General features: G+C 42.2%; 1 pseudogene; it reads left to right on the top strand.

The window, feature by feature from the left end:
* The first annotated feature begins 2,915 nt into the window (after positions 1–2,915).
* On the top strand, positions 2,916–8,698 carry LOC102821176 (annotated as a pseudogene).
* The last annotated feature ends 1,895 nt before the right edge of the window (positions 8,699–10,593 follow it).

Below are 10,593 nucleotides of genomic sequence, written 5' to 3'. Positions count from 1 at the left end.
GCACATTTTTCTCCCAACAACAGCAAGACTACAATTAGGCAATTGCCCTGAGCAGGTATTGAGATGAACTGGCAGAAAGCACAGCATGGAAGGTACTAGAGGGAAAACTTCAAGAAGAAGGGAGTAGTCACCAGGACACAACGGGAGAGGGGCAGTAACTAACTTTGAAGGGTCCAGATCCCACAGGAACAAGGTTGAAAGAACAGATGAAGAGGAAAGGTAGTAAACAGTAAAGGATCAGAATTTGTATCAGAAGGCCTGGATTCAAAGTTCAGGACCCACACTTCCTAGCTTAGACTGACCTTGAGTGAGTCATTTAGTTTCTCTAACCCTCAGGCATTTTGTCTGCAGAATGGGACACATATACAACACCTGCCATAAATGCAGTTGTTTAAATGCCATTGAGTCGGTTATGATTCATTGTGACCCTGTGTAGGGTTTCCAGGGAGTGACTGGTGGGTTTGAACAGCCGACCTTGTGGTTCAAACCAATCTTGAGATCCAATACTTATTGTCCAGTGCCACACCAGGAGTGGATAGCAAATGGAATAGGAACTGGGCAGGAACTTCATATGACCACCCCAAACTCCTTCGTCGCCCCGTTCAGAACTTTGTATTCCACTGGTGCTCAGCAGTGCCGTTTGACCACGCCTTAGGAAGAAATGGAAGTACCCGGCCATGAAGCCTCAGAGGGGAGCTCTTTTGAAGAGCCTGTTCTCATATAGTAGCCAAGGCAGAGGCCAAAGCCAGCATCTCAAGAACAGGTTTTCTCCTAAGGGGCATCTTGTTTCCTCTTGGTGCAATGCAAGCTAATAGACGGTGGGGTCTATGTTCACACGCCAACTTCGAGACTCAAGCCTGGGTGAGATTAATGGCTTCCCTGCTCAACAAAGGCCTTCTTGAAAAGCAGCGGAATTCAATATGCAAACCCCTCCACCCCCAGCCTCAGACCCCGCCCTCCCAGCCTGCTGGACAGCGGCAACTGGAACCCCATAATGTATGCGCGCTCCGGCTGCTAGGACCACGTTATTATTCATTACGGTTTTCTATTACCCAGTGATAAATGACACCCCCAGGCTGGCGGTGCCCCCAGAATGCTTATTAAGGCTCATTTAAGTAGGCGTTGATTTAGCTTAAATGGGTTGTTCTGTGCAGCCCAGACATGGGGCTGCCCCAGCTCTGCCTCAAAGACTCCCTTCACCAGGGCTTAATTGAATTCTAACTACTCACAGCCCCCTTTTAGGGACAGTGGGGTAGGAGGTCCTGTGCAGGGCCACAGGGTGGCCCAAGTCCCTGGTGGTCTTTCCAACCCCTGTATTCCTAATTTGATAAAGGTCTTCCTTTGACTCAAGCCAATATATTTTGACAAGCTACTTCAATTAGGGCCAGAGAGAGCTTCCTGGGTGGACTTCTCTGGCAGGGAAGTAATGAAACTTCAGGTAGGAAGCAGTCCTTGGAGCATCAATATGACTGTCCCTAAGTCCTGGTCCTGGACCCGTTCACTCAGGTTGCCTTGCTCCATTCATCAAATTGGGGGGCAAAGTGAAAGAGCTACCCCTGGCCCTTTGCAAAGATCCAATTCAGCTGGGTGTCCCTGAAAAGAGAATGGTCATGCTAGAAACACTATGATTACAACAGCTAGAAGAAGCACCCCATTCATTCACGCCACAAAGATAAACTGAGCACAGAGTGTGGGCTGGATGCTGGTCTAGGCACTAGGTAGACATTGATGAACAGAACAGAAACCATTCTGCTGTTAAAGTGTCTACATCTAGAGTTTATTTACAGTTGGCTATGTGCCAAGCATTATTTTAAGTACTTTACTCATACTAACCAAACCAAAACCAAACCCACTTCTATCAGGTCAATTTCAACTGAGAGTGGCCCCATTTGTTACAAAGTAGAGCGTTCCAAAGGCTTGTCTTGCTTCTTTACAGAAGTAGATCACCAGACCTTTCTTTTGTGACACCAATGGGTAGGTTTGAACTGTCTATCTTTAAATTAGTAGTTGAATACAAACTGCTTGGGCCACCCAGGGACCTTGAGCCATTCTATTACATTTAGCTCTCACCATAGCCTGATATTGCTTTTCTAGTTTTACAGAGGAAAAAAATGGAGGATTAGAAACATTAAGTGATATGCCCAAAGTCACATTATAAGTGAGGGAGCAGAAGTTGAACCCAAGCTCATAATCCCATGCCGTACTTCTTCCTGTTTATTTGTTGTTATACATTATGATAGCCATTTATTTGCCTAGCACGTTAGGGCACCCTGTGCTTTTCCCATTCTTTAAATCATTTCATTCCCACCACTGCCTTCTGGATGGAGTTCTGGTGTGGTGCTATAGGATAAGCACTGGACTGCTAACTGTGAGGAAACACACCAGCTGCTATGAGTCAGACCTGACCCGATGTCACTTACAACAACAATAGTATAGTAGGTTTTCAAGCCTGGGTGTATCTAGCTCTGAAAGCTGAACTCTTACCAGAGGAACATGGACCCCCATATCATACCACTGCAGGAAAAAATTGTTATAGTTGTTGTGTGCCATATTGAATCAGTTCCGACTCACAGCCACTTTGTATAGGGTTTCCAAGGAGTGGCTGGTGAGTTTGAACCATCGACCTTGTGGTTCAAACTGATCTTTCGGTCAAGTGCTTTATCCCACAATGCCACACCAGGACTCCATCCTGGTGTTGTTAGGGGTCATCATTGTAGTCTCTCTGGCTCATGGTGACTGTATGTGTAATAGAATGAAGCTTTGGCAGGGCCTGTACCAGGCAAACAATTGCAGGTATATTTAAGCCATTGTTGCAGCCACTCTGTCAATCCTTCTCATTAAAGGTTCTTCCTCTTTTTCACTGACTTTCTACCAACCATGATGTTCTTCTCTAAGGATTAGTCCTTCCTGATAACATGCCCAATGTAAGTAAGGTAAAGTTTGCCATCCTTATTTTTAAGATCAATTTGAGAAATTTTTTATGAGCCCATTTTCTTTTCCTACTTCTTAACTTTTCCAGAAGCCCTGCAATCTGAGGAAGAACTGAGAACAGCTAAAAAACACAGCCCGAGCCACCATCAAGGTGGTAAAGACACACAGAGCAATTATGAATGGGGCACATCATAAAATGTTCAAACCATCAATCACGTCCTGAGTGTAGTCTCCTGGCTTTTGTTTTGTTTTATTTTATAGAGGGTTTCCCATTAGAGGATGGTAATATAAACTGCCACTGAACTCCAATGGAGTTGCAAGAATCATACACGTAAACATCTGAACATCCTGTTGAGATTATTTCACTCTTTATAATTGTTATTGTTAATATGATTATGCTTGCAGTGGTTTTGTTTTTTGTTTTTATAACATTGGATATCATTTTAGCCATCTACCCTTAGAGTCTGATAGCATAGTGGTTATGCTATGAACCACAAGGTCAGCAGTTCGAAACTACCAGATGTTCTGAGGGAGAAAGATGAGGTTTTTTGCTCCTGTAAAGAGTTACAGCCTCGGAAACCCTGTACAGGGTTGCTATGAGTCAGAACCGACTCCACGCACATAACAACAACAATAACCCTTAGACTAAGTCGTGGTGTGGTGCTGTAGGATAAGCACTGAACAGCTAATTGCAAGGTCAGCAGTTCAAAACCCAACAGCCACTCTCTGAAAACCCTATACAGGGTCACTAAGAGTCAGAAGTGACTCTACAATACATAACAACAATAACATCCTTAGATTAGAATGTAAAAGTTGTAAACAAAGAAGAATGATAAGCAGTTAGAAAGTATGGCCTTGGTGACAGAAATTATGCTGGAGATAACATGATATGTTTCAGCAAGACCAATGACTTATTTATTGCAAACTCCTTTCTTTGGCTATATAAACAGCAACTACACATGTGGAACTAACCAGATGGAATACACAGGAATCAAACTGACTAGAGTGTGGAAAGAGACAATAGAAAAACTCAATATCAGCTGCAGAACAGACCATCAAATGCTCATATGAAAATTCAAATTGAAGCTAAAGAAAATTAAAATAAGTCCATGAGAACTAAAGCATGACCTTGAGGATATCCTACCTGAATTGAGAGAGCAATTTCAAGAACAGATTTGATGCATTGAACACTAATGACTGGAGACCAGACAGAGTTGTGGGATGACATCAAAAACATCATATATGAAGCAACCAAAAAGACAAGAAAGAAAAGACCAAAATAGATGTCACAAAAGAATCTGAAACTTACTCTTGAATATCCAGTAGTATAATAATGGTGTGGCATTGGCATCTGACCTCCTCTAACTTCACAAAGGAGCGAGAGAATCAAGACCATCACCATCAGCTGCCCAAAGCTGATTTCTGTGAGGCACAGATCAGACATGCCTCTAGCTGCTAACCTTTTCACCAATTCTAACACAAGCCATACCTCCCACATCACTCAAAGGCCACACAGAACTCACAGACAATATGAGAATTATTGGATTTATCAGAGAAGTAACAATTCAGGATCAGGAGATACTCAGGAACCCGTTCTTCAGTCAGAACCACCTCTTCTAGGACATGACAGTAGGCAACCCTCTCTTTGGTCCTTGGCCTCTAAGTCTGACCTCTGCCCTGCTTGGTCCCTTTTAGTTCTGCCCAACTTCATTTCACCAACAAGCCTCCTGTCCAACTCCATGGGCCAAGAAGCCCACCACTCTGTCTTGTGCTGGTCTCTTGGTTGTGCTGTTACCAATTCTCTGCCACTGCTTCTTATATATCATATCTCGTCATCCTCAGTGTCACAGCCCTCTGTCTCCTGGATCAAGGTGGTTCCACATAGGGATCTAAGGTCTAAAGAATGCACTTCACTCTTGGGTCTTCTTTCATGATGGTAGTGAGATACCCCCTTCCCCTCCCCCCACCCCCTCTCTGTCTCTGGAATGGCTCATTTTAAACCTAGTGGGATGTCAAAATTGGTCAATCACCATGTTAGGGTTCCACACACCCTATTTTCATAGTTCATGTACCTTATTACATGATTAGCAAGCGATCCAATACTGTTACTGAGTCACGAGGAACATGCATTTTCATAATCCTATCCATTCATTGGAGTCCTGGTATGGTTCAGCAAGTAAATGTGCTTGACTGTAAAGTTGGTTTGAACCGCCAAGTTCAAGCTCACTAGCTGCTCCTCAGAAACTCTATTCAGGTTCACTATGAGTCAAAACTGACTCAACAGCACTTAACAACAACAACAACAACAACAACAACAACCTAGTCATTAAGAAGCCCTGTTAGCATAGTGGGTTTTAAGTTAGGCTGCTAACTGTGAGGTGAGCATTTAGAATCTACCAGCAGTTCCATGGGAGAAAGATGAGGCTTTCTGTTTCCCTTAAGACTTGCAGCTTTGGAAACTCGATGCAGGGTCTCTATGAGTCCAAACCGACGTGACGGCACATAACCACCACCACCACCTAGTCATTTAGTGGTAGTTCTAAAGACTATACTAAGTAATTCTAGAAGGCTATACTAAGTAATTCACTGCACCACAAGTAGATAATTCAAAAGGAAGAAATGATGACAAAAAGAGATGAACAGAAGATCTCAAAGGGTAGTTCAAGAAGACAAAGTGAAGTATTAGAATAAAATATGCAAAGATCTAGTGTTAGAAAGCCAAAAGGAAAAATGTGCTTGGCATTTTTCAAGCTGAAAAACATGAGGAAAAAATTTAAGCCTCAACTTATAATATTGAAGGAGTCTCTGGGCAAGGTCTAGGGACAAAGATTCGATGGTGTGGAGCTGTGGGTTAATGAGCTGTGAACCATAAAGTCAGCAGTTCAAGCTCACTAGCCACTCCTCCAAAACCCTATGCATGGCTGTTGTGGGTTGGAACCAACTCAATGGTATTTAACAACAACAACAATAACAACAATGGGCAAAATATTTAAAAGTACAGGAAGCATAAAGAAAAATGAAAGAATACACAGCATAACTATACCAAAAAATAGTCAACATTCAGTCATTTCAGTAGACAGCATATGATCAAAACCTGATGGTATTGAATGAAGAAATCCAAGCTGCACTGAAGGCATTAGCAAAAAACAAGGGTCCAGGATTGACGGAATACAAATTGAGATGTTTCAACAAATGGATGCAGTGCTGAAAGTGCTCATTTATCTATGTCAAGAAGTTGGCAGACATGGCCAACTGGAAGAGATCCATATTTTTGCCTGTTCCAAAGCAAGGTGACCCAACAGAATGCATAAAATTTCTAAAACACATTAATACCACATGCAAGTAAAATTTGCCAGTAGCAGTACATCAATAGGGAGCAACCAGAAATTCAAGCTGGATTGAAAAGAAGACATAGAATGAGGGATGCCACTGCTGTCATCATTGCAAAGAGGATTTGAAGCACTTACTAATGAAGATCAAACACTATGAGGGGGCTTCAAAAAGTTTGTGAAACCAATAAATATATGCACACCCACTTACACTATTCACTATTCACAAAAAGATGGAGACAGCCTAATTGCTCATCAACTGAAGAATGGTTAGACAAACTTTGGTACATACATACAATGGAATACTATGCAAAACTGTAGACTACCAATGAATCTGGGAAAAACTATCAGGATTGGAGGAAGACTCATTAACAACCTTTGATATGCAGATGATACAAACTTTCTTTTAGGAAGTGAAGATCAAAGAATACAGCCTTCAGTATGGATTGAACCTCAATGTAAAAACAAAATCCCTCATAACTGGACCAATAAATAACATCATGATAAATGGAAAAAAGATTCAGACTTGATTTTACCTGTATCCACAATCAATGCTCTTGGAAGCAGCAGTCAATAGATCAAACAACTTATCACATGAGGCAATCTGCCGCACAAGACCTCTTCTTTAATGTGTTAAAGAACAAAGATGTCAGTTTGAGGATTAAGGTGCACCTGACTCAAGCCATGGTATTTTCAATCACCTCATATGCATGTGAAAGCTGGACAGTGAATAAGGAAGACCTAGAAGAACTGATGCATTTGAATTATGGTGTTGGCAAAGAATATTGAAAGTACCATGGAGTGCCAGAAGAACAAACAAATCTATCTTGAAAGCAGTATAGTCAGAAACTCCTTAGAAGCAAGAATGGTGAGACTTCATCCCTCTTTCTTTGGGCATGTCAAAAGGGACCAGTCCCTGAAGAAAGACATCATGCTTGAAAAAGTGAAGGGTTGGCATAAAACAGGAAGACCTCCAATGAGATAGACTGACACAGTGACAGCAACAATAGGTTCAAACAACAATTGTGAGGAGGATTCAGGCTGGGGCAGTATTTCATTCTGTTATGCATAGGGTCCCTATGAGTTGGAATCCACTTAATCACACCTAAAGATAATAACAAGGATGCTGACATCACCCACGAAGCAAGGCTACCCTCCTGACTTGGCAGCATCTTCAGGCCCTAGAGTCAGTCCTATCAGCAGTTTTCCATTGTAATAAGATACACACAGGTGGCCACCACCCCAGATCCCAAGAGTTGTACTACATGCTGCCCTGCTCACAATACACTGATCTAAGACACAGAGAATGTCTTCCTTAAACAAGGTCACCTTTGGCTGCTAGTCAAGTTCAGCCAAAGAATCATTCGTCAGCTTAAAACACATGCATCATTTTCATCATAAAAATAATGTAATAATGGTATAGAAGAATTAGACAAAAATTAGAGCATCATACAGGAAAAAAGCAAAACATCATTAAGAAGACAAGAAAGAAGGAAAAGACTAAAAGGGATGTCGAAAGAGACTGAATCTTGTTCTCTCCAGCATTAGAGATGCTACTAAAACAAAGGGAAGAAATGGGAAGTAAAAGAGCCTAACATAAAATTTTAAAGGGTAGCTGGAGAAGACAATCTCAAGTATCACAGTGATACATGCAAAGGCCTAGAGTTAGAAAAGCAAAAGTGAAGAACACATTCAGCATTTTTTCAAGCTGAAATAACTGAAGAAAAAACTCAAGCCTCAACTATGGGCAAACTATTGAATGATGCAGAAAGCAGCAAAAGAAGATGGAAGGGTCCTCTCTGTCTTCTCTGCTCTTGGAGCAACTTTCCTGCCACAGCCCCTCATCCCCAGCAATTGTACACCTGCACCAAATTCATCTCCACCCCTTCCCTGGTTAGGAGCACCTCTCAACTTCTGAGATGACCGTTGTCTGCAGTGGTGCCAAAACAACCCTAGACACTGACAGATGAGCACACCAGCAGCTTGACAGCCCCTCGTTCCCTGACATCACTTACCTCTAGTTGTTGTTGTTGTTAAGTGCCGTTGAGTCGGTTCCAACCCATAGCGACCCTGTATAGGGTTTCCCAGGAGCAGCTGGCGAGCTTCAACCAGCGTCCTTGCAGTTCAAATGGCTTTGCAGTCTGGTGCATTAACCCACAGTGCCACACCAGAACGTCTCTGATAGAAGCTTCCAAACCAGCAGTATCTCAAGGAACATCCATACAGCCGCCAAATTCATCAGGGCTGGGGCTGCCAAAGTTGGAGTGGCAGGCTCTGGAGCTGGGATTGGGACTGTGTTTGGGAGCCTTATCAGTGGTTATGCCAGGAACCCTTCTCTGAAGCAGCACATCTTCTTCACCATTCTGGGCTTTGCCCTCTAGGAAGCCATGGGGCTCTTTTGTCCGATGGTGGCCTTTCTCATCCTCTTCGCTATGTGAAGAAGTCATCTCCATTTCCCATAGTTCCTTTTCTTGTCTTTCATCTGCCCTATGTGTTCCTTTCCCTGTACCTCCCCAGACAGCCTGGGGAAAGTTATTGGCTCAGGGTTTGACAGAGGGAAGGAAAATACATACTGTATTAATAAGATTAAAAAAGATGGAAGGCAGAGTTGGAAAAGGCAGGGCTTGATGGTGGCTAGGGTGGAGGTGCAGTGAAGTTCGCCTTAAGCCATACCATAGAATAACAGGCAAAGCAGATCCAGGGAAGAGCTCCTAAACTCGGAACCACAGAGGTAGGAATATTTTTAAAGTTTGAAGGCTTATAGATTGTGGAACTTGAAGCTGAAGTAAAAAATCACGTAATTTTTAATCTGCTGGGCTGGGCTTGTAGGCCTGGAGCCAAAATCTTGGGTGAGACCAAATGGCAAGACGAAGCAGGGGGGCTGATACACCATGGAAAAACACCACGGAAACCTTGGAGCAAAGGTGGACAATACACTTTGTCAGTTTTGCTTTGTTCTGATTTTCTTTTTTTTTTTTTAGTATCTGGTCATTGGCACGCCTACTGTTTGCCCACCTCCATTCTGGTGACTAGAGGGGGACCCTGAGTGAGTGGACACCTTCCACCCTCACCACTGGTGGGTTCTTCTGTCACACATGCATGCAGATACTCAGCTCAAGAGTAGGCCCACAACACTTTTTGTTTGTTTGTTTTTTAATATGGGAAAAGGCAGGACAGGGCTGTAGAGAGGGAAAGAGAGTTTAAAAACAAAACTGGCTGAAGTATAGCACAACAACCAACACTGGCATCTTGAAATCTCTCAGGCAGCTTTGAAAGCAAGAAGCCGAAGAGAGCATACTCATATTAGGCTTCAGATTTTTTTCTTCTCTCCCTCCTCTCCCTTTTATGTGATTATAGACTACAGTATTCAGTCTAGTTTTTGTTGTTTTTTGGTTGTTTTTTGTTTTGTTTTGTTTTATCTTGTTTTGTTGTTCGCTGGTGCTGTTTGCTGTTATATGCTTCCCTGTCTACCTTTGGAGGACTCTTTCTCTCCATATATTACACAAGAAGAGTCAGCAACTGCTGCCATATAGCTAAGTTACAATCACACTCTATAAAACACCAGAACCCAGGCAAGAACCAATACCAACTGCCATATACCAGGGAAACAGACAACACATGTAAAGTTACTCTGAGTTAAGCCATAAGAAGAGTGAAAAGGGAAGCCCACATCCTGATCACATCTTCCTGGAAGCAATCAGAAAGCATAAAAAATACCAAAACACATAATTAAGTATTAAGGCCACAGATAAATAATAAATATGTCCAAGAAGCAAAAGCAGATGACCATATCAGCACATGTCCAGAAATAAGATAAAACGTCTGAAACAAATGACCTAGAGGTAGACCTGGACTCCATTCTGGAAGGAGGGCAGGCCTTGGAAATGCCTGAGAAGGAGTTCAGAAAAATGATTATAAATGTTTCAAAACACTTTACAATGGAGTTGAGAAAAATAAGGAAGAAGTCAGAAAAGCACTACAGGAACAAGTAAATAAGATAGATACAGCATTGGAAACAATTCAAAACCTACAGAAAGAGGTCCAAACAATCAATAACAGACTATCAGAAATAGACAATACTCTGAAAGGGCAAAGGAGTAGAATAGACGAGATAGAAGGCAGAACCAGTAAGCTGGAAGACAATATCTCAATACCACTAAGATAGAAGAACAACACAAAAAAGGATAAAAATAATCTGAAGAAGGTCTAAGATTCATTTTGGACAACATGAAGAGGACTAACTTAAGAATTATCCATATTCCAGAACAAGAAGAATCATACAAGTCCACAGAGGAAATAGTTGAAGAACTGCTGGAAGAAAATTTCTCTAACA

This window comes from Chrysochloris asiatica, unplaced genomic scaffold (assembly GCF_000296735.1).
Source record: "Chrysochloris asiatica unplaced genomic scaffold, ChrAsi1.0 scaffold00106, whole genome shotgun sequence".
In the NCBI taxonomy this organism is placed as follows: Eukaryota; Metazoa; Chordata; class Mammalia; order Afrosoricida; family Chrysochloridae; genus Chrysochloris; species Chrysochloris asiatica.
This window is presented reverse-complemented; position numbering and strand designations above follow the sequence as displayed.